Here is a 26,453-nt window from a genome sequence, read left to right as displayed (position 1 = left end):
AAACTCCGAAACATATAAATGAACCAAAATTAAAAAACATACAAGACTATGAAACAAAGGCCAGAGGTTCCTGACTAGGTGTATGCTTTATCTCCATTGCAATAAAACGCAACACACTATGTATGCCAACGGTTTTTGTGTGGAATATTATGTCAAAACAAACGATAAGAGAGTTTTAAGATGTAGTTAAACCAAGATGTCATTAAATGAAATTGGATACCCTGCATTTATCATGATTTCAATAACAAATGGTCAAATTGCTGAAAGACCCCGGCTCCTCCTTAATTATTGAAAACTATCATCCTGCATTGAGAAGATTATCTTGGTGTAAATCAGATAAACCCATTCGGGCTAACGCCCTCATGGTGTATTTAATACTACAAGTTTATAGGAATCAAATGCTTCGTTTTGTAGTTTTATTGGATTGTAAAAGCGTTGAACGTGCTTACAGTGTAGCCTCAGTCAAGACTTTTACATCCTAATAAAACGTTAAATGAAACATTTGTAAACTCGTGACGATTGAAAGCTAAGCATGTGGTATTAACACATTTCCACTATCAAAGACCTATATTTTAATTATTCTCTAACTTGACTAGATTGTTTTTGTAGTTGTATTATTTGGTTGATGTAAGACTGGTATACTTATAATTGCAAAAAAGTAAATGCAGGATCTATACGAAAAGTCATATTCACAGAGTAAAGAGCTTTTGATGTATTTGTATATCAAGTCGAACCATTTTTTTCCCAAATGTTCCATCCACGGCAATATGAGACTTAGCTGATCGAACCAAGGGGAAAATCCTAAAATATCAGGTCGAAAGAGAAAACAATTATACTTGATTAGCATAACGGTAGACAGTTTCACAATTAGAAGGTTGCATACTTTCAGTTTGCTTTAAGTAACTGCGAGATAGCTTTCTTTTATACAGTGTTAAATTGTATTGTTATATTTTTTCATTTTCATTATTCCGTAATACTTTGCTATATTGAGTACGTTCATGTTTGAGTTTGAGAATTTTTACTAAATTTATAAATCATTTGTTCTCGCATTCTGGTAAATGCGAATAATCAATTATCTGTATTCATTACCGCCAAATATATATGTCCCTGTCCCAAGCTAAGCATCTCGTCAGCAGTCATCACTATTTTTTCATATTGTTTTTTTGTCTTTTGAACATTTGGTATTGTTTTAGATATTTGTCATCTTAGACTCGAGGAGATGTATATCCTGGCCTGTCATAAGGCGTTGGCGCATGTCCATTATTTTGGCGATGATTTTTTTATCTCCGTGTAAATAACCTTTGTTCGGTTTATTATATATCTCTTTCATGTTGATCTCAAACTCTTTTCGTTTACAAGTTTAGTTTAGTAATCGAAAAGATCTTTTTCTATCGATTAGTGTTTCCACACAAAGGTTGTGCGACTTACGACAGTAACAATTTGTATAGCGTATTTTAGGTTTATAGCTGATCGATATTATTTCCCTAAAAAACAGGCATCGGGTGTCGCAGAATCCTTAACTCGTCCGCTTCGTATCCAAATTCATTGTTCCTGCATAGGTTTTATGTGTAACTTAATGAAGGGAATAACAGTAAATTGTCCGTCATATGGGTTTTAATGTAGTCTACAGCCCTTCTTTTCTATATGTTTTTTAACCATTTAAAAATCTAATCTATTCGGATAAAATATACGATAATTTCCATGGCTACTTATACTGTGACTTTTTATATTAAACCAACATAAAGCTAATAAAATTTCATCACATCAATCCTTTATAAATTTTTTTTATCGCTCTTGCATTCTGGGATCTTTTTTTACATTCTGGTCACTAGATGTTTTATCTTTCTAATAAATACATTGGATAGCATACCAAGAGTCATATGTTCATGTATACCCATATAGTATAGGGAGACTGAAAGTAGTTTGAAACGTCACGATACATTTTTCCTGCTAAGTGACATTTCATACTCACCTTAATCCGTAAACCATATACGCCTTCATCATAACAAGTACCTGAATTATTATCTAGCTCTGACATGATTTCAACATTGGTGCCATCAATGGTGTCATGTTGATTATTCTGTACATATATAATTAAGAATAAATTAATTTTGTCAATTCCCTAGATTCTACTCTGTTATGTTACTTGTCATCATTGTCATATCATCCGGATCATCTCAGTAACCAATGCCGATTTAATAATCACTTTTATCGGTTCTAGAATATATGAAATATAAATCTAATTAATGCAAGAAATATCGATAGTCTACAAAAACTTTAAATGAAATTCGCTTCATGGTTTCTGAACAAAGCAAAACTTGGTTCTACTAATTAAGCTATGTCATCCAACTAATGGTTTGTTTGATTATTGATAGATAATGAGGATTTTTTTGTGGTTTTTTTTTCAGACCAACAAACATTTAAATGCTGCTATAAAAATGTGTTATTTGGTTATTCAATGCATTGACGTTTTGTAATATGAATGAAAGTGGTACACCTGGTACGCATGATGTTATTTTTTATTCTTCGAACGATATTGATGACATCAAAGTTCTTTCAACACAGATAATTCATGTAGAATTACCAGTAGATTCTGCATTTGGAATAGATAGAAAAGAAACACCAGAGGAGGAACATCGAAGAAAGAGAATTAATCGCCTAGTCGGATTCTTCGCTTCATTGATTTTCCTAACATGTGTTGTTCTTGTTTGCTCTTCCATGATGATGTCAAAAAATATTGATGAACTCGGTAAGACAATAACAAAATCTTATTTTATTGTAGCAGCTTATAATATAATGTCATACAGGTACATGTATATAAAAACGTACGTAATTCCTGCATGTTCCATTGGCCCAATCTTACGGTGTGTATATATCGTTCTCTATTCCATTGTCTGTATAGTGACGTTTTGGATTTCAACGAACGTTATCTATGTATTACTGGTAAATTATCGAGGTCAAGGATTTTGTTACTCCAAATTAATTAAAACCTTTACTAAATTCTTTCATAGCTACAAAGATTTGGTCTGAAAGTTTGGCTGTACCTTTTCAACTGATTTTTCTAATGTTTTGTTGTTGTGCTAATACACCACTGTCCCAGGTTTGTGGGAAAGTTAATTTGCGCCAGGAAACATGTTTGACCCTGCCACGTTCTGTATGTGCCTGTCCGAAGTCGGGAGCATGTAATTCAGTAGTTGTCGTTTGTTGCTGTATATTTTATTTGTTTATTGTTTTTGTACATAAATCAGGCCGTTAGTTTTCTTGGTTGAATAGTTTTACATTTGTCATTTCGGGACCTTTTATAACTTGATATGCGGTATGGTTTTTGCTCGTTGTTGAAGGCTAAACTGTGACCTATATTTGCTCAATTCTACGTCATTTGGTCTCTGGTGGAGAGTTTTCTCATTGGCACTCATACCACATCTTATTTTTCTATAGTAATATCTATACTATTAAAAGGTTCTATTTGGTTGTTTGGTCTGTGGTCAGTGTTGGACTGAAAAGTTCGAAATTATAAGAGTCCTTGGAGATTTTATTAAGTCCGACCATTCAGTTCATCCTCTCTCTCTTTCCCTGTGTGTGGTGTGGTGTGTTGTGGTGTGGTGGTGGTGATGGTGGTGATGGTGGTGGTGGTGGTGGTGTGTGTGTGTGTGTGTATGTGTGTAACACTGTGCTTTTTAATAACGTTCACTTACCATTTTTTGTAATTATTGAATTTGATGTTCATTTTATTTTGACTTAGTTTTCAATAGAAACACACTATTCTTCTATTTACTTTCATTTTAAAAAAATCCATGTTTTTATGAAATATAGAGTCAACAATTTATTTAAAATAAGACGACCCCTCACCCCAAAAAATTACGAAAAATGGTCGATGCCTTTATCAATCACAGCTGATAATTATATTCAGGTTTGCATTGTATAGTTCACAATATTCCCGCGATATTTGAACTTTATCAATCAATATGATGGTTAATCGTATGAGAAAAAGATCCTAACACCTTCAAGAAAGTAAGACTTGAAAATCTCAAATACCCTTTGGTAAATTTTTGTTTATATGATTCTCGGACTCGGACAAGTCTCGTTAGAAACTGGAAATATTATGAACATATCTGATCTTTCATGGTCTTGCTTCATATTTTTTTTTTATTAAATGTAAATTAAACAATTGTTTCAAAGTTGACATCTAATAATTTAAAAATTTTCTACTTGCAAATAAATGGAACAAAATCCGCCCATCGTTCATACATAATATATTTTCTAGATTTGCGTCAAACGAATGAAGATTTATAGCATTTTATTTCAATGTCAATAAAATCTTCAAAAAGAAATTGAACCTGTTTCCTGTTTTTATTTTATTTTTGGTACTACATTACAGTACAGCAAAATATTTATATCTTGCTGATAATTTTCTTGAAGTGCACCAGAAGATATTTACGTCATACCACCGCAAAAGAAGTACGTATAATGACGTTTACAATCTGTCTGCTATTGCCCACTTAACACAAATGAAACGGAATTACTATGTATATATTTTATCATAGTTTTAGCATTCTGCAGATGTTTATTGAGAAACAACATATCACAAGTGAGTAATGGAAAACGACAATTGTGTGTTTTTTGTGAAAATTAATGTAACCGACGAATCGGACAAATTTGATTCAATTTCAGTTGAGGAAGATATGCCAGGGAAGATATTATTTACACATCTTATCGACGATTCTGGCAATTCTGATACATTGTCTATACATCAGGAGATCATTGGAAATATTCCTTTATCATCACATCAAAAGAAACATAGAAAATCAATTTTAGATGATTTTAAACTATTTCAAGACGAGTCTACACGTAAAAATTTAATACGTGCCATTATTATTCTTACTTGTATGTTTATTTTGTTTAGTGGAATTTTACTAATAGTTACACTAAACATGTCAGAAGTAATAGACGATAAAGGTAAGGATTCGGTTCTCAATGCTAAGTAGTTAACCTATTTCTCTAACGTTAGTCTATTGTTGTAACAGTAGATTATTTTTTAAGAATCAACTGACCACTGTGTTAACTTAAGATATTAATCTCATAGATAATTAGCTTCTGTAGTTTATGAAATATATATTTTGTTTTGGTTTGTTTATGTTCTTTTCAATTTTTAGTTGATTTGTTTTACTTTGGATGAAATTGTTTATTTAAGGAACATTGAACGTTCTGGAGTATAATTATATTGCAATTTCAAAATATAGAATGACAACGGTAGAAAAGTAAAAAGTGAATCGATCATTTTCTTTAAAATCATAAAAAAGAGTTTATCCATATGCCCATTACACTTGTCACTTTTAATTTTATAATACTACCAGTAGTATTATCATATCAATCAATTTTTCTTTTTTTGATTGAATGAATGAATGAATGAATGAATATTTTATTGCAAAAGCAAACATAATGCTATAGCAAAATAACATAATATATAATGACAATAATGACAGTAAACATGCAGAGAACAACACAATGAAGTCATAACAAGCACAGAACTACAACTGTTATGCAATAATAATTTGTAATCTTAACTTCCATGCCGCATTAAGAAATTTACACAATTTTTAGTTAAATTCTTTGAGCGAGCCTGTAAAAGAAATACAAGCTTTCTATTATTTGGCCATGAACAATAAAATTTTTGTAAAACCTGTAGCCTCGATGATCTAAAGGCAGGGCATACTAAAACAAAATGGTACTCATTTTCAATACAATTCATATGACATCATATACATATACGATTTTCTCTTACAATATTGTCAAAACGACCAACTTCTATATTCAGTTTTAATGTTCCACTACGTAGTTTAGTGAGTATATTACTATTAAAATCATATTTTAAGTAATCTTCTAAACAAAACTCATTTTTCAATTTCCTATATAAACATAGTTTTTCACAATCGTTCAAAATAGCAAACCATTTCTGGTAGTATTGATCATTTATACGACATTTTTTATATTCAAATGTAACACTAATCTTCTCTTGATCAATCCATACATGATAATTCATACCTAAACTAAATAATAAATCGCGAACATTTGAAACCCAGTTTCTCTTACCATTTAAGGCATCAATGCGTAGGAGGTTATAAATATCATATACAATATTAGGTTTATCATATATTATATGCAACCAAAACTTTATAATTCTATGTTTCCTTAAAATAAACATAGTTAGATGACCAAGTTCACCACATAAAAATGCGATTGGTACATTTTTACCAAGCTTTAATATAAAACGACAGAAACGATTATGAACGAGTTCAATGACATTGGCTCGATGAAATCCCCAAATTTCAGACGCATAGTTAAGTATAGAGGCCACCATACTATTAAACAAAAACATGCTTGACTATGTTCAATATAAACTCGCTTGAGTGTGTCGAATAAGGAAGAAAATGCCCTTGCTCCTTATTGAGAAATCCTTTTCTGTGAGTGCAAGAACTTTCCATTGAAATGTAGCAACATGCCTAAGTATACATATAAATTTACAATTTTTAGCTCCTGGTTGTCAAAGAAAAAGCGGTTATTAACAGGTTGTCAACCATTTCTGAAAACGACTACTTTTGTCTTGTCGGTATTAACAGTAATATTCCACTTTCTACAATAAATTGAAAGTTTTTCTAGTAAGACTTGTAATGTTTCGGCAGATTTTCCTAACAGGACGGTATCGTCTGCAAACAAAATTAAATATACTAGATATCCATTGATGTTAAAAACACCGTTATCATTGTCCATAGGAATATCTTGAATAATGTCATTCACGAAGAATAAAAACAACAGAGGTGATAATGGTTCACCTTGTTTCACTCCCAAGAAATTATCAAAAGCCTTTGAAAATTCACCGTCAGTGCGAATTCGTAGATGAACAGTTTCATAGACTGCCTTTATGATTGAAACAAATTTCGTGCTTATACCACTCTTTAATAGTTTGTACCATAGAATTCTACTGATAACCTTGTCGAATGCCTTACGAAAATCGACGAATGCGCAATATAATTTTGATTTCTATTGTAGAATATGTGTTATAATACCATGTAGTACAAATTTAGCGTCTACAGTAGAGCGGCCAGGTCGAAATCCAAAATGGTTATCGATAAGTATTCTTCATATCCTCAGCCCAGCTGAGTAATCGTTCGGTTAATATCGATGTAAACTGTTTTGATAAAACACTCACTAAGATGATAGGTCGATAATTATTCGGATCTGTTAAGTCACCACTTTTTGGAACCGCTATTACAATGCCTTCCGATCACGTATCAGGAAAAAAGCCATTTTCAAACATAAAGTTGAAGAGAGTTTTAAAAATAGGAGCAAAGAACACTGGATTCTATGACAACATTTGGGTGATAATGGAATCATTCCCGGCAGACTTTCCAGATTTAAGTTTATTAATAGCACGTATAATTTCATCCTCCAAGATTTCATTATCTAAAGAGTCTATTGTAATAGTGTCTAAAAATGAGATATTTTCAATCAGACCAATGACTTCTTCACATATATCTGAAGGGTCTCCCCCTAGCAACTGTTCAAAATGACGCAACAACAAATCACAATCAGCTAAACACTTTAATTTCTTTCGCGGATTAACTGCAGACTAAAATTTACGTGGGTTCGTTTTAGCTATTTTGCAAAGTTTAAGTGCTTTGGCACGTTTGAAACTGGCTCGATCTACACGTTTAGCCTTTTTGTAACTATTCCGGACTAAGATATATAATAGTCGATTTGCTTCCGTAGAATGCCGCTGGTACAAATTGCGAGATGAATTAAATTTTCGACTTTCAAGGGCACAGTTTGCATTAAACCATTCGTTGTTATGTCTTTTCATATTTGTAGAATTGTTCACCAATATGGTCTTCCCAAAAAACTTTAAATGCATTGTCATATAGAACACAACTTATCTCCCTTACAGCATCGTTGACATCGTCTGCGCTGGATAAGTTATTTACAAGCGTCAAAAGTGATTCACTGTGTTGTAAAAGAAGTTGATTATACTCGTGACTCTTACTTGAGTCCCACTTTATAAATAAATGTTATGTGTCTTAGGAAAATGGTTTGTTAGCAAACGAGGGTTGACGAAGTTCATAAAAAATCGGTGCATGGTCGGAAAATGCGTTAAATTGCAAAACGTTGAAGTCTGCGATTCTATTGTAATTTTCTGGAAACACAAGAACATAGTCATTAACACTTTGACCTTTCCGTCGCCATCGTTACCTAGACGACAATCGTGAGGCCCGTATTGTAGCACATCTGTAGCAACTATCATCCAAACACGTTTGTAATTTTGTCCATAGAGCGCCTTTTAGAAATACTGGGGATATCATCGGACTCAACACCATATATTAACCTGTCTAAATTATCAGTTTCTAAAATATCATATAATTCGCCTGTACGGCTGTTCAGATCACCACAAACAATAACTGAACCTTTGCTTTTATACTCAAGGACAATATGTTCAATAATTTCATGAAAATCATGTTCACAGATTTGGTAAAAATTTGATTTCTCATGTGGAATATAAGCAAAACAAATAAAAGTATCATCAAATGAATTGAAAAATAATTTATCGAGTATAATAATAACTATACCATATTCAAAATTTTTTCTACAAATATACCATCAACTATATATTTTTTACAAAAAACAGCTATACCTCCTTCTGATCTAACACCATTATTTTGTTTACGATTAACACATGATACTTTGGCAAACCCATCAATTTCTATCAAATTATTGTCTTTTAACCAACTTTCACAGAGAAAAAGAATATCATATTTACAAACAATATCTAAAAATTCATTGTCATCATAACATGACTCTAGACCATTTACATTCCATGACAAACATTTCAAGCTTTGGGTTTATTCTCTGGGTAACATCTATGGTTGAATGTATTCTTTTCCACCAACATAAATTTTGTCTTTCACAAAATACAGGCTTTAGTACCTTTATCGCGCAATTCTTTCATAAGGGGAAGTAATTCTTTCCTGCGGTTCTGTATTTCAGTGGGTAGTTGTTTCGAAATGCCAAAACTCGAAACCTTTCAGATTTTTTGCGTTTCTACGTACGACTTCACGATGATCGTAACACTGAAACTTCGCTAATACAGGTCTTATTTTAAGACTTTTTTTTCCAAGACGATGAGCATCAATAACATGGATGCGTTCGGGATTTTCAATTTTCATCGTATCTGCACAAAATCGTTGGATAACCTCTGAACAAACTTCAGTTTCAGCTTCGGGTATACTAGTATTATAAAAGATTAAATTGTTACTCGTGGACTTCATTTGGGTATCAAAAATACTTTCTTTCAATTTACCACACTCGTTTCCTAAGTCAGAAACAGACCAATTTAAGTAAGCTTTTTATCTATTTTATTAACTTCAGAAGTACTAGATTTCATAGCTTTAGAAATATTGATAAGTTCAGATTTCATATCCGCGAACTTCACTTTCTGCCAGCCGTAATCATCACTAATGAGTTGGGTGCATTTTTCTTCATGCTCTAAACGTTCATCCAGAGAATTATAAATGGTCCGAACAGAGACATAATACTATACTTGTATTATATGTCTCTGATTACGTCAACATTGTACGGACTCTAATATAAATAAAGTGTGATATAACAGCCACGACCTTAAAACTTCTTCTTTGTTAGTAAAAAACAAAAACAAAATTATCACCATTATATGAAATTGAAATATATTATACCTTTGAGATTAAAACAATATTTTGCTCGAGAAAAAATATTACAAGGTTCGAACTTCGTACAGTTAATATCAGCGTTATGTTAATCGTAACCAACGACTGAGCGATCACGGATATGCAACTTGACAAAAAAAAATTGAAAATTAACACATTTATACATTCAAAACTAGAGCATAATTGATCCTTCAGATCAAATAATTAATTTTGATTGTATAATAGCTAATAATTGCCTTAATCTTGGTTATACGAAATGTTAAACAGCTATACATTAAATTAACTCTATGAACAATTGCAGAAACAACCTGTAACAGATGTTTAAAATTTTAAGTTATATTTAACCTTTGTTAACTTTTCGGATGCCTAAATATAGATGTGAACCGTGTGGAAATAAGAAAGAATAAAAAAGATAAAATATAAAATTATCTGCATGAAATTCCGTTGATTTATTGTCAAAACGTAAAACACACTGTCGTTTTTATCAGAAATGGGTTAAGTTAGAGAATTTATAGGAAATAGTGGATTCGGAAACGATAATCAACTTGAGACTAAAGTCGCTCGTTGATTATCGCTTACGAATCCACTACTTCTTATAAATTCTCAAATACTTAAACATCAGGATTTTTCGTTATTTTTATCATGACAGAGGTAAAATTGTAAAAATACTTTTAAGAATGGTAACATATCGCATATCTAAATCTCATTGATGTTCAGATTATAACCTGAGACTTTAACACATATGTTATAGTAGTCTCAGTTATAACATACTAAAACTTACTTATATTTCGCTTTACCCGGGGTAGAAAATGCTGTATTTATTTTGACACGTAAATATCGTAAATAAATTCTGCAATTTTGACTTGAAAGCAATATTCCTCGACATCCTGTCCTACGCCTTTTCTTTAGAAATGATATGTTACCGCAACTTAATTTTCAGTTTTATTAATATAAAACCGATATATAAGAGTCACCGAATTCTTTTTTTTTTTTTTTAATATATAATTATACTTAGTAGTTAATTCTACTGTATAGCGTTTTTAGATATTATACACATACACTTGAATGATTTATATGTAACAAAAACGAATTCGGTTGACCCCTGTTATTTTGAAGTCAATAAAACGGTAAAATATTTTAGTGGTAAAAACATACACATTTTTAATGAAACGTACGATACATTTTTAAATAAAAGCAATTTAAAGTAAAATTTTTCAATATTTTTGCGGTCTTTACGAGCAGCCTATACATGTGTACTTATTTCTGGAGAATATTCGATTCTCCAAATCTCTGAAAGTCTTAAGTTTACCTATATTTTTTTTGATATTCCTGTGCAGTTCGACATGCTCTAGTTGCGAGCTAAGTTTCATCAAAATCCGCGAGTTCGTTCATTTACGTAACTGGTATATGCAGTTTTCCAAAAGTTATGACGAATGATCATTTCTATTATACATAAATCTGTCACGTTTTTAAAACAGACGTTTGCACTAGTTAACGAATTTTAGCCAGGTCGATCCCCTTGTCCCTAGGACTATCATTAGCTCAGTAGTGGGTGCTTCGGTACTGACATCATTTTATAACATACAGTGCTAAAATTTCCCGTTGACAAGTTAAGAAACTATTAAAAAATTAAGGTTCCAACTCCCCTAGGCAAAATTGACATGAGATGAATTTTGCTATTCTTCTTAGATCACGGCCTTTTTCAGTTTTGGTCATATAGCTCTTAACATTTTTAGGTATTTATTCATTCCTGGTTTTTAAAATGTTTATGTTTGAGCTTTCCAGATGAAGGTTAATCGAGAAATTTTAAAGTTTCATTACAGACATTAGCCAGAAACATACATCTTGGTTTGAGATGAATCGGTTTGCGAAAATGTAGGTTTCCTTTATTAATTCCTTTCTTTTTCCTTCATTCAATTCACAACATCAATGGTAAAATATAGTTTACAAAGTGCGCTACAATATACGCTGTGTACAATACAGAGTGATAAGTTTTAAATTGCAAAAGTGTTTAAAGGGATATCATAGCCGTTTGCAAAAATGGCTCTGTTTACACGACGAAAATTACTCTGATAACAGACTATCATATATGCAGGTCCGATTGGAAAAATGATAAAGTCTTGCAGCACCTAGATATAAAACGAGAACAAGATTATATATGTCCGCTCGAATTCTTTCACGAGCGTAAAAGAGAGACTTAAGATACCAAAGGGACATTCAAACTCAAAAGTCGAATATAAACTGACAGAGCCATGGCAAAACACGAAAAAGGACCAAAAGACAAACAACAGTATACAAAACACAACATAGAAAACTAAAAACAGAGCAACACGAACCCCACTAAAATCCAGGGGTTATCTCAGGTGCTCCTGAAAGGTAAGCAGATCCTGCTCCATATGTGGCACCGGTCGTGTTGCTCATGTAAGTACAAGCCCGGCGTCCGAAGGGTCGAAAAGTTTCGAAGTGATGATTTCAACTCTTGGTTTAAAATCTTCCTTGTTAGCAGCAACCCTCTATCAAGTAAATCATGATAGGAAACGAAAGCCATGGAATATAATGTCAAGTGAGAGACATAGAGGTTATGTTATTGCTGATGAATGGGAAGTTGACAATTCAAAAGTTGAAATAATCACGTTTGTCATAGATTCTATTTTAAATCTGAATTGGTCGATCTGTGTCAATATCGAGGAAAAGATCAAGATATGGAACATACCTTCTACTTTTGGTAGATTTCTTAATATCTTGTTCACTGGGGGTATATGAGATGTAAACACTCATTGAACTGTGGTTTACGGAGTTACAGGACATAATCAGTATTTCTGAAAGTGAAATTAAAGAACCTTTAAAACTTTACTGAATTCTTCCATAGATACAAAAATTTGGTTTGGAGTATTGGCTGTACCTTTAAAAATATCGCATACTAACTTTACTGTGATGTCGTTTATAGAGGTAAACAGTCAACAGTTTAACAAATGTAGTTAGAATTTGAATATTGTCCTCATCGGCAATATCATTGATTTAAGTTTTAATATATAAATATACTACTCAAAAAAGTTTAGCAACACAAAATCTGACTGAAATAAAGTAAAAAAAAAATCTCGATTTATCTTTTAAGTTTGTCTTTTCTGAATTTTCAATCATTTGTGAATTAAAAAGTACAACAGGTAAGCTGGTAAATTCTCAAACATATACGCAAACTTTGAGGGAAGAGGTCAAAATAACAATTTTAACAATTATTTGCTCATGTTTTAGTTTATACAACGCACAAAATTGACGAATTGGTGAATCTGATGACATACTTGATTACAGATGAACAGAAACTAACATCCCTTGCAAAAAAGGAAAAGATTGGGAGGGGAACTTTTTTACCCCCCAAATTTTTATCATATTTTTTTAGTTTCTTCTTTAATCAATTCAACATCCATTAAAACAGTTATGCTGTTTATTTCGGGTAATTTTTTTTTTTAGCATTTTTTACAAAGATATGAGCCCTTTAAGTTTCAATGGAAGAGTTGCAAAACTCTCTTTGAGTAGTATAATAAATTAAAACATAAGTAAATATATTTTGTTACACATTTATTGTCATACTTGCTGTCGATACTTGTATTATGGTATTGCACAAGTTTGCTGTTTCTCAGACTGCTTGTTAAGTCTTTACAATAAGGAAGCAAATAAAAGGCTCATTAAAGATACAACTTGAAGGCTAATAATTTTGTACATCTGACGCTCGTTTCGTCTAAAAATGACTCATCACTGACGCTCAAATCAAAAAGTGAAAAGGCCAAATAAATTACGAAGTTGAAGAGCATTGAGAGCCAAAAATTCCGAAAGGTTTTGCCAAATACGGCTAAGGTAATCTATTCCTGCGTAGAAAATCCTTAGCATTTCGAACATTGCAAAGTTTGTTAACATTTATTTATAAACTGAACATTCATTCTTACAAACCCTGCATTTCTTGTATTGATAGAGCTTTTCGACTAGGTCTCCGAAAGACGTTTTGGCTTTCTCGTGAATTGTAGCAATAGGATTGTTATCTTTCAAATATGTAACACGATGGTGGTATCCATTTTGGTTTGAGTAGTCATGTAAAAGTTGTTAGTCGTTAGGTTGTAACTTTTGATAAAATTGAACAGGATAAGAACCCATGTAAAATAATTAACTCTTGCAAAATTTGAATGTCTTGTTCACTCATTACCCTATAATGTCTAAGTTTCTCATAATTTATGTTGACACAATGTTTGTACAAAACTTTCAAATGATTTTTGTATTCTCTTTTCAGTGAGACAATCTAACGTTTTGCTAAGACAAAAGACAGTTACCAAAACAACTATGCACACGCCAATGTTGATTGAAGTTTCCAACTCCACAGAGCCGTGACATACGATATATTCATACCAGTGACAAACAATGAGAAAATTTCCTATGATGAACTCCATCGGACGTTTGGATAGTGGATACATATAATCAATGTAGAAAAATTATCTGCAATACTCTAGACGTATCAATTACCGCAGATGATAGAAAAGTTAAAAGCATTGATCAAAATACACATGGTACCGAATTAATATGCGATTATGTAGAAATCTAGTTGGAGAATGCTCCGACGTCTTAAGTCACTGAAAATAATCTCAGACTAGTAGAAGACATGTTACATGTCTTAGGAAGTAACGACTCAATTGCAGAGTATGAAGAAGTATAAAACTTTTTTCTGGTATAAGAAAGACAATTCTTATGTATAAAATGTCCATCCTCCGTTAAAATTACATTACATGTTGGTCATTTGCTTAGATGTTTATAAATTAATTTTTTAAAGTTGCTTCTTATGGGCAAATCTACAATCTACAATCGCACAGGTCAATGATCATATTTAAATCTTATTGTATATTATAATACGCGTTCATTAGTCATAATCAATTAAATCATTCCAGACTCATTGTTTTTTCAGAAATCTGAGCTCACTATTTGAACGCTCTCATTTGCAGCTGGTTACACTCATAGTAAAACATTTTAAGAATGACCAGGATTTTTGGATATTTACATGTAAGCTTTATATGCATTCCTTAATGCTTTCAGCTGCTGGCTTAGGCAATGTTTTAACGCAACCAAATATCTATTTTGGAAGATAGATCATTTAGGATAGGCAAGTTGGAGTTGTAAAAACCTTTCGGGATCTTCTGTTTTTGTCGTAATGCTATTGTACATGTTATATACACTTTCAAATCTAATTTACTTTGTTGGTAATTTTCATTCGCTGACGTTATAATTACTAGAACAGAATTTAGAACAGAAAGTTGTCAAATCCTAGTTAGAAAAGCGTGGACATAGAATCTGTATTTTAATCAGATTTGTCATGAGATAAAATGATTCGGATGCCATCGGTGAAGTATATATCTTTAAAAATTTAATCTTTTTTTGGATCTTAGTCTTGTCTTCAATTGACTTGACAACGAGAAAATTGAAACTTTTATGAGACATCGGAAGATACTGCGACTCATTTCACCAAAAATCTTACGAGAAAAAAATGCTGGCAAATCATGAACATTTCATTATAACTTAAGATCCATTTAGCTAGCTAAACCTCCCACTTGTATAACAGTTGTTTATAGTTCCGTTATATTGACATAATTGGGTGAGCAACCCAAACAGACATAATAGGTTAATGTGACGAAAATTAAAGAGCCCGTGGTGTCATCAAACGCAGCATGCTTACGACTATTTTTTTAATAACGTGAAGTCCAAATCTGCAGAGCATTTATTTTCTTTCTCTAATAATAGTAATTGTATAACAATTGAAGCATAATGTTTTATACAAACTTTGGTTTTGATCTACATGTATATAATCATTTAAACGTTTTAAAATGTCTAAATGTAATGATCCTGGTCATTATTTGCGTCAATTTCGTAACAGATAAAAGGAACCGACGCAGGAGATAAAGTGGTCGTTTAACTTGATAAAAGCTTGTACCTAAGAGGATTTGTCGGATCACGTTCATAATAAAGACCACTAAAACCATCAGTTCCAGATTCCAAATATTCACCTATAGAATCGGTACTGCCTTTTACAAATTGAATGATGTTCTTCACTTTTAACAAACAGAAATCAAAGATTAGGGATTTCAACGGCGGAGCTGCTTGTTCTAATTGTTCATCTTCCTGATTAGCATCATTGCTAACCGTCATTTGATTGTACAAATACTAATTAAACCAACTTTAAGTATACCACGCGGATGTTTCGGTTCACACAAACATCTGACACGAAAAACTTGAAAATGGCATTAACGGATATAAAACAACTAATGTTTGGAATAGGCTGTGTGGGGAGTGCTTTCAATTTAAAAAAAAACAGGCCTTCTACATCTTTTTGGTTTAGTTGTGGTCAAAAAGTCTTTCCTAAAATTATACAGGTCTCGTGCATTTTGTATTTGATATACCTCGACGAACAATAAAGTGGGTCTGTCGCTTCAATAAACTTTCTGTGGCATCTTTGGCACCTGTAAGCAACTGGTATATATAAGTCTTTTATACTTTGCTTAATGTTTGTCATTGTATTTTTTCCTTGCTCCCAGATTTGTCAATGTCTCTCGAATTCCAATAGTATTCACTATCGTTTCTGTATGCTACATTTTCTTTTGTGCGGTGCGTATTGCTGGTTTTGCAAGAACCATGCACTGCATACTTTTTCCAAGTACATTTAAAAAAAATTGCTATACGTTATTAGTGAACATTTTTGGAATCATATTTCTAAAGTTGAAATAACATTACTGGTACCAATTTTTCTGCAACAAATGCGCATTTCGACATATATGTTTCTATAGTGATGCTCGAGGTCAAATGTTTTGAAAATCTAAAGCTTATTAAAAAAATGAAGAGCTTATAAACCAAAAAAGAAATAAAAAAGTATAGCCAAAGCCAGAGCTTTGCGTGTAAAGTTGAAAGTTATATAATATGTTCACTATTTACACTCTTATACATATGAGAAGTATATTTTTTGTCTGTTTGAATCAAATCAAATTTGACTTAGTCATTTAATATTGACAACAAACAGAGGTATTGTATTATTATATTACTTCTGAATTTCAAACGAGGCTTATCAGAAGTTAATTTATATAATTTCATGTTTAAGAGTACATGTACATGTTATTCAAGTTCATACCTTCGGCGTGCGATGTTTCATTAAAGTTTCGGCTGAATCTCTCATATCCGGATCCAAAATCCCCATGAGTGTTATTAAAGTCTCTGCAGCAATGATGGCTTTTAAGATTCTTTATGGCCTTGTATTTTGTCATTCGGGTTTTGAAAGCTTTTTATTAGAATCTTTTTTCCTGTGCCGAAAAGAATTTTCTTTGTCCGTGCATGTTTTCAATGATTGTCGATATTTTCTCTTCTTTTCCGTTTCTTTATTTGTAATATTGGCCTGCTTCAGTCGTCCGCTTTTTTTTCTGATACTTCTCTTTCTGTTAGCGTCTTTTCTTTTTTTTTTTCATGTTCTTCTTATTCTTTTAACTTCGCTATTTTTTGTAACATGATTTGATTTTTTGTTCACTTCTTTTTTTAATCTTTTCATCCGTATAAAATTTATGCGTTCTTTTAGAGTCGCATTTTAATTTTCTTGAAATTAGTTTTTTGTAAGTAATTTATTTGTATTAATACTAGAGCGTAATGTAAACAGTTGACTCCGGGGACATTCGATTGGACATAACTGTTTATCAATATCTGGTTTATTCTGTAGCGCACTATCAAACTACATTATGTACGTGTTTTAATACGTACTTGAGTATATTTGTACATTTTCAAGTCTTGTAAAAATCTGAATCATAAACCTTGTTGAATGCGAGTTTTCGACCGCTGAATATACATGTAACGCAGCAACGTACATTTTAGGACATCTAGATATGTCATATATATTTTATACAAAAATCAGAATATTAACTTCATTTGAAATTTCATTTGAATTTTCAGTTTGAAAAAGTACAGTAATAACATTAAATCACGATGCTATTTTACTGCACCAGATGAACGTTTCGACAATAAATTTCTCCTCAGTGATGCTCGAGGCCAACATTTATGAAAAAAGAATGAACTGTTTGTTTTTATCTTTAAATCTGATATACCGTTTAATTTCGAAACGTTAGTTGATACCAGAGACATATTATATAATAACATTTGTATTATATGTCTGTCTATCTTGATAAGGAACATACCTCATGCGTCGTCTGATTCCAATTTTCTACGAATCCAACCGCTAATGAAGGAAAATAGATATAACGGCATGAATTTGTTGTATCACTTTCATGAACTAGAAAAAAGATCAATTTTGTTTATGTCAGAATCATGTAAAATAAAACGCGGGAGTGGACACAACTTACTATTTTATGAGCTTTGGACTATTGTTTCTCATAAAATAACCTAATCATCGCGCAGGATAATGCTTGCACTATTACAAAAAAGGATTAAAATCAGTTTTTTATGAGATATCGTCTGTTAAAAGCAAAACATTTTTCATATTTCTGTTTTTTCTGTATAGCTCCCACTTGTTATCACTTTTGTTTTGTAGAAACCTATTATGATACATTTTTTTCTTTTAAATTGTTATTCCTAGACCTTTCTTCATAAAGGGTGCAGGTGATAATATTGACCTTCTTCTTTCATTGGTATGTGCTTCGACTTGTCAATTGTATTAACACATTCGAAGTGAAAATTTTAATATGCTTTATTGACATCATCAACTCACAATACGTTTTCATAATTTACACAATTTAGTTCATGTAGGAATTTTTCATAATCAAAACTTTAAAAACATCTGTACTGAATAAACTTTTTTTTAGTTTTTGAAACAAATTATTTTGACAAACATTATATAAGCGGCAGGGTTCCGGTGCCAAAATTAGCTAATTTAAATTTCGTAGCATGACACACGGACACGGTGTCTTCTGGCTATTCCTACATTTTGTATTTTACTATTCTGGCTATTCCTACATGGAAGATTATGGGAAGAACAATAGATGTTGTTATTGCAAAATATATTGTTTTAGTCATTAGTGTCTAATTGGGTCACAGGTAACTTTACCATTGGAAATTAAATAAAAAATTATTATTTATATGAAATTTATGTAAAAAAATGGTTGTCTTTTTTTGTTTGAAAACATGTATCAAGTGTTATAATTAAATGTTTCTAATATGATATTTCTTGAAAATTTAATTATTTAAAAGAAAAGGTAGTAAAATCATTTACTAGTCTGGAAAATAAAATTATTTAAAAGAAAAAGTAGTAAAAGCATTTTTAAAAAAGTCTGGAAAAAAACTATTTAAAAGAAAAGGTAGTTAAAGCATTTAATAGTATCAACCTACACTTTCAACTTTAGCTTCAAAGATTTAATTAATTTCATTATTTGAATAAATTATAAATATTGATACTGAAATAATTCAGTTTAAAGGCTTGATCTAATTAATTTTTTTTAATGCAAAATGCCACAAATGTAAATTTCATATAGATACACTTTTCGAAAACACAACTTATACTGTAATTTCGAATTGGTTTAGTGTGAGGCACAGGACACAGCCATCTAGGACATTAATAATGCTAAAATAATTCCTGTTTAATGCTGTAATTCAAGACAGAGAGTTAATCGTCTGTACAATTTTAGCCACAAAATGCATGCTTACTATATTTTGCACCGAAAAAAGGACATATCTAACACATTTTGTCGTTTGCGTTTGTCTGGATATCACCAATCAATGTTGTAATTGTATTTTTTGTGAAACATGTAGCATTTTTTACTATGATTGAACAATCGAAAACTTCACACATACATGTATATAGTATTTGGAGACATTCACTTTTTTCTTCTCAACCTTGGATTTTTAATTTAGATCACCAATACAGTTTAATAACACTCGCAATCATTTTGCACCAGTGTTCCGTTGTAAGCCCTTTACAGTAAGGATTTTGGGTCCAAAGTGATTTTTTTATTTGGGAGAACAAATCGGAAAATCGCATCGGACTCGGAATCCCAAAAGAAAAAGAGTTGAGACAACATGAACAGGATCTCCAACCCTCACCCAATGTTTTTGGTGGGGTTCGTGTTTTTTAGTCTCATCTGTTGAAAATAACAGTGACGTATATACATTCTAAAAAGTTAGTATTAATGTGATCTTTAGCAGACCACGTTTCCCAGTTAATGTCAGGAAAATTGAAATCGCCTGTCAAAAGCACATTTGAATATGAATCCTTTAGTTTGCTAATTTTCATAATCAAATCATTAAATGTCTTGTGATGTTCTTCAGAAGAAGATGGACTCTTATAAATAGAGCCAATTAATAGTTTATTCAATAGGTTTTTTTTTTAAGCAGACATATTCCTTAAATTCATGCTTAATATCTATCTCGACTGCTGTAAGTTCTTGTTTAACATAAATCATAATTCCACGTACACTGTTTGTTGGAAAATTCTCAGGAAAAATATCGTAGCCATCAATTGATAATTCTGACTATTACATACGGTATCTACTGTTTTTGGGGAGAACTTCAGTTATTATCATAATATCAGGATCTATTTCCGAATTTATTAATCTTGTTTTGTTTATTTTTTTATAAAACTATCAGCCTTGGTATAAACGCACTTAAGTTCATATAAAACACTTGCGTGTTTACGGCCGTTCAAATGCTGGTCACCAATAACTTTAAACGAATTTACATTATGTACAATGTCATCATCTGGTATTACGCTTCCTTTAATACCCTTACTATTCTTCTTGCCAAGGGGGGTGGGGGGGGGGGGGGGGCGGGGCGGGGGGAGGATGGGGGCGAACTATGAAGTGGTATTTCCCTGATTTGTCCTTTTCCGTTTTCTCTTTAGGGCTTCATGTAGTTTAACTTTGTTTTGTTCTCTCTCTGTTTTAGTCATATCATGAGTCACACTTATATTAAAAACATGGACTACCTGTTTCTGTGTTCTTTAATCTAGAAAGGTTTTTCATTACACTCTTTTTACCTTCAGTACTGTTCAGTGTTACCTTCATAGGCATTGGTTTCTCGAGATCATCTGCTTTCTTCCAATTTTCAGCACATTACCAAAACAATTGCTATCTGCATGTAGATAGTTGTTCGTCTTTTCGTCTTTTGTCATGAATAAGATGGTATCTCTATGACTTGTAAGTTTATTATTCTCCCATTGGTATCGTTCGCCTCTTTTTTCATAGTTTTATTTCCCGGAATGAATACCGGTTGACTTCCTTTTTAAAATTTCATTAGCACCGGAAGGAAACACAAAATGTAAACAGATCATGCGAGTTGTAACAAGACAAGGCATTATTTTAGCTTAAAACGTTTCCCTGGCGACGAATATCTCAAAGTTAACAATATGGAAGTTGAAAACATCTGAACAAGACCGATAAGAATGCTTTCTGATGATGACTTTGCTGTCCTAATGAAAGAATTGGATTAAACTCAGATTGATGGATGGGAATTCTTTACTGAGAGTCACGGAGTTACAATTTATAGGCTATACAATGAAGTTAGTAAACTAATATCATTCACGTGCAATTGAAGATATATGCATATATTTAGTAATATCATTTGTATTTTTTTTTATATCAAAAACAAAGGGGGCAAAGGTTGTCCTGTAATATATGCCTTCACATTATATGTTGGTTATTTAACGTTTTCATGGTGGTATATTGATAGTAAAAAAAAAAAAAAAACAAAAACAAAAATAACAAATAGCAAAATAAGTAAAAAAAGATATTAGAAATAAATAGAAATAAAATAATGCCCCTGAGGTCAATTATTATAGGACATGGAGCAAAGGTTACTTGTACCTGTTGTCCACACCCACAAGACAATAGTCCAACGCAGCATGCAATACATGATCTTCCAATTAGTGCATTTTCCCAGAAAGTTTGTCGTCACAAAGCAAATATCTTATTGTCACAATGTCTTATGACAAAATTTATCCTGCATGACCCCAGGTCAAAAACACGGAAGTTCATTCATAGAAAGGCAATTGAAAACTTGTCAATAATCACAAGAAGTTATGAACTTATTCTATGTCATGTTTTCATTGACCATACCTTGGCTTTTCTTATTAATTTATAGATCTTAAAATGTAAAAATTTTAAGACCCATTATCCAATACATGTACATGTAAAGCATCTGTCCCAAGTCAGGAGCCTCTGGCCTTTGTTAGTTTTGTATGTTTTTTAATTTTAGTTCATTTATATGTTTTGGAGTTTAATGTGTCGGCCATTTTCTTTGAACTAGTACATATTTGTTTAGGGGCCAGCTGAAGCCCGCCTCTGTGTGCGGTATTTTCTCGCTGTGTTGAAGACCCATTGGTGGTCTTCGGCTGTTTTCTGCTCTTTGGTCGGGTTGTTGTCTCTTTTACACATTCCCCATTTCCATTTATAAATCCAAATTTTTTTCAAGTTTATTTGTGAAGTAAAGGTACCATTCATATACATTACAATGCATTTCTTCACAAATTTTAACTTTGAAATTGAAAAAATACACACAAGTATCAAAATTGTGCATGGAGATAGTGACCAAATTCATAAAACAAAGAAATTTATATAAAGTGAAAAAAATAAACTGCCTAATCTTTTTAAAAAAATCTTATTGTTTTACATATAAATTATATCTTTGATTATAATAACAGATACATATACTTTTTGTAAAATAGAAAAAAGTAAAATCACAAAAATACTGAACTCCGAGGAAAATTCAAAAAGGAAAGTCCCCAATCAAATGGCAAAATCAAAAAAACAAACACATCAAACGAATGGATAACAACTGTCATATTCCTGACTTGGTACAGGCATTTTTTCTTATGTAGAAAATGGTGGATTGTACCTGGTTTTATAGCTAGTTAAACCTCTCACTTGTATGACAGTCGCATCAAATTCCATTATATTGACAACGATGCGTGAACAAAACAAACAGACACAATAGGTAAAAATGTCAAAAATAGGGGCACAGCAGTCAACATTGTGTTATCATCTTAATCACTATGAAAACAAACAAATGTAACGAAGAAGCACAAAAAGGCATACATCAAATTTAACATCCTCATTTTGCTTATATTATACGATTTTATTTATCTATGTAAAATCCACCCATAAAGGATGGAAGGTTTTAAGTACTGGCGTAAAATCGCGCGTTTGAAATTCGCACAGGTAGACATAAAATAATTTTGTCGTTCAAAGTATGAGGGGATACATAAATACAGAGTCACGTAAAATGGATATAACAAAAACAGACTTAACAGTAAAAGTAATATTAAAAAAATAAAATAAAATAATTGTGTGGTACAAAGTATGACGATATACATAAGTACAGAGTCACGTCAAATGTATATCACAAAAAAACAGACTCAACAGTAAAAGTAATATTAAGAAATAAAATAATTGTGTCGTTCAAAGTAGAAACCACTTCTTAGTTCTATCAATGCTATTCTTTATCTTCATGCATGGAGATTTAATTTCTCTTGCATGTACGATCTCTACGCAAACTTTGAGGGAAGAGGTTAAAATTGAAAGTAACAATTTAAACAATTATTTGCTCATGTTTTAGTTTATACAACGCACAAAATTGACGAAGTGGGGAATCTGATGACATACTTGATTACAGATGAACAGAAACTAAAATCCCTTGCAAAAAAATGAAAAAGATTGGGAGGGAAATTTTTTACCCCCCCCCCCCCCCCCCCAAATTTTTATCATATTTTTTAAGTTTCTTGTTAATCAATTTAACATCCATTAAAAAAGAAAGCTGTTTATTTTGGTCAATTGTTTTAGCATTTTTTATAAAGATATGAGCCATTAAAGTTTCAACGGAAGAGTTGCAAAACTCTCTTTGAGTAGTATAAATTAAAACATAAGTAAATATATTTTGTTACACATTTATTGTCCTACTTGCTGTCGATACTTGTATTATGGCATTGCACAAGTTTGCTGTTTTCTCAGACTGCTTGTTACGTCTTTACAATAAGGAAGCAAATAAAGGGCTCATCAAAGATACAAGGCTAATAATTTTTTACGCCATACGCTCGTTTAGTCTAAAAAAAGGCTCATTACTGACGCTCAAATCAAAAAGTTAAAAGCTCAAATAAAATACGAAGTTGAAGAGCATTGAGAGCCAAAAATTCCGAAAGGTTTTGCCAAATACAGCTAAGGTAATCTATTCCTGCGTAGAAAATCTTACAAACCCTGCATTTCTTGTATTGATAGAGCTTTTCTACTAGGTCTCCGAAAGACGTTTTGGCTTTCTCGTGAATTGTAGCAATAGGATTGTTATCTTGCAAATATGTAACATGATGGTGATATCCATTTTGGTTTGAGTAGTCATGTAAAAGTTGTTAGTCGTTAGGTTGTAACTTTTGATAAAATTGAACAGGATAAGAACCCATGTAAAATAATTAACTCTTGCAAAATTTGAATGTCTTGTTCACTCATTACCCTATAATGTCTAAGTTTCTCATAATTTATGTTGACACAATGTTTGTACAAAACTTTCAAATGATTTTTATATTCTCTTTTCAGTGAGACAATCTAACGTTTTGCTAAGACAAAAGACAGTTGCCAAAACAACTATGCACACGCCAATGTTAATTGAAGTTTCCAACTCCACAGAGCCGTGAAATACGATGAATTCATACCAGTGATAAACAATGAGAAAATTTCCTATGATGATCTCCATCGGAAGTTTGGATAGTGGATATGTATAATCAATGTAGAAAAATTATCTGCAATACTCTAGACGTATCAATTACCGCAGATGATAGAAAAGTGAAAAGCGTTGATCAAAATACACATGGTACCGAATTAATATGCGATTATGTAGAAGTCTAGTTGGAGAATGCTCTGACGTCTTAAGTCACTGAAAATAATCTCAGACTAGTAGAAGACATGTTACATGTCTTAGGAAGTAACTAAGAAATACAATTCTTATGTATAAAATGTCCATCCTCCGTTAAAATTACATTACATGATGGTCATTTGCTTAGATGTATATAAATAAAGTTTTTAAAGTTGCTTCTAATGGACGAATCAATAAATTTTTGAAGGGGATGTCACAAATACGAATGTTCATAACATTTAAATTTTTTTATTACAACTAAAGTTATGAAGATAGTTACAAAGCAAAATTATATTAATGGTTACCGACATGATTTACAATTTTTGTTCTAATTTAATTATTATTGAATGTCTACCAGTCTACAATCGCACAGGTCAACGATCATATTTAAATCTTATTGTATATTATAATACGCGTTCATTAGTCATAATCAATTAAATCATTCCAAACTCTGAATCATTGTTGTTTCAGAAACCTGAGCTCACTATTCGAACGCTCTCATTTGCAGCTGGTTACACTCATAGTAAAACATTTTAAGAATGGCCAGGATTTTTGAATATTTACATGTAAACTTTATATGTATTCCTTAATGCTTTCAGCTGCTGGCTTAGGCAATGTTTTAACGCAACCAAATATCTACTTTGAAAGATAGATCATTTAGGATAGGCAAGTTGGAGTTGTAAAAACCTTTCGGGATCTTCTGTTTTTTTCGTAATGCTATTGTACATGTTATGTACACCTTCAAATCTAATTAAATTTGTTAGTAATTTTCATTGGCTGACGTTTTCATTACTAGAACAGAATTTAGAACAGAAAGTTGTCAAATCCTTGTTAGAAAAGCGTGGACATAGAATCTGTATTTTAATCAGATTTGTCATGAGATAAAATGATTCGTATGCCATCGGTGAAGTATATATCTTTAAAAATTTTATCTTTTTTTGGATCTCAGTCTTGTCTTCAATTGACTTGCCAACAAGAAAATTGAAACCTTCATGAGACCAAAAATCTTACGAGAAAAAAATGCTGGCAATCATGAACAAATTTATATAACTTACGATCCATTTAGCTAGCTAAACCTCCCACTTGTATAACAGTTGTTAATAATTCCGTTAAATTTACATAATTTGGTGAGCAACCCAAACAGACATAATAGGTTCATGTGACGAAAATTAAAAAGAGCCCGTGGTGTCACCAAACGCAGCACGCTTATGACTACTTTTTTTAATAATGTCAAGTCCAAATCTGCAGAGCATTTATTTTCCTTCTCTAATTATAGTAATTGTATAACAATTGAAGCATAATGTTTTATTTACAAACTTTGGTTTTGATCTACATGTATATAATCATTTAAACATTTTAAAATGTCTAAATGTAATGATCTTGGTCATTATTTGCGTCAATTTCGTAACAGATAAAAGGTACCGACACAGGAGATAAAGTGGTAGTTTAACTTGATAAAAAGCTTGTATCTAAGCGGATTTGTCGGATCACGTTTATAATAAAGACCACTAAAACCATCAGTTCCAGATTCCAAATATTCACCTATAGAATCGGTACTGCCTCTTACAAATTGAATAATGTTCTTCACTTTTAATAAAAAGAAATCAAAGATTAGGGATTTCAACGGCGGAGCTGCTTGTTCTAATTGTTCATCTTCCTGATAAGCATCATTGCTAACCGTCATTTGATTGTACGAATACTAATTAAACCAACTTTAAGTATACCACGCGGATGTTTCGGTTCACACAAACATCTAACACGAAAAACCTGAAAATGACATTAACGGATAAATATAACTAATGTTTGGGATAAAAATTGCTATACGTTATTAGTAAACATTTTTGGAATCATATTTCTAAAGTTGAAATAACT

The 26,453-nt window shown here is 31.8% G+C and overlaps 1 long non-coding RNA gene across 2 annotated transcripts; it reads left to right on the top strand.

The window, feature by feature from the left end:
* Positions 1–2,361: 2,361 nt before the first annotated feature.
* Positions 2,362–26,309, top strand: LOC127730308 (uncharacterized). Of its 2 annotated transcripts, none has more exons than XR_007995025.1 (2): positions 2,362–2,749; positions 24,266–26,309. It is a non-coding gene; the product is annotated as an uncharacterized LOC127730308 (long non-coding RNA). The 2 variants fall into 2 exon arrangements; XR_007995024.1 differs by lacking the exon at positions 2,362–2,749 and adding an exon at positions 20,990–21,243.
* Positions 26,310–26,453: the final 144 nt, after the last annotated feature.

The sequence above is a fragment of the Mytilus californianus genome, unplaced genomic scaffold (assembly GCF_021869535.1).
Source record: "Mytilus californianus isolate M0D057914Y unplaced genomic scaffold, xbMytCali1.0.p SCAF_2, whole genome shotgun sequence".
NCBI lineage: Eukaryota > Metazoa > Mollusca > Bivalvia > Mytilida > Mytilidae > Mytilus > Mytilus californianus.
The sequence above is the reverse complement of the archived record's forward strand: the minus strand, read 5'-3'. Positions and strand labels throughout refer to the sequence as shown.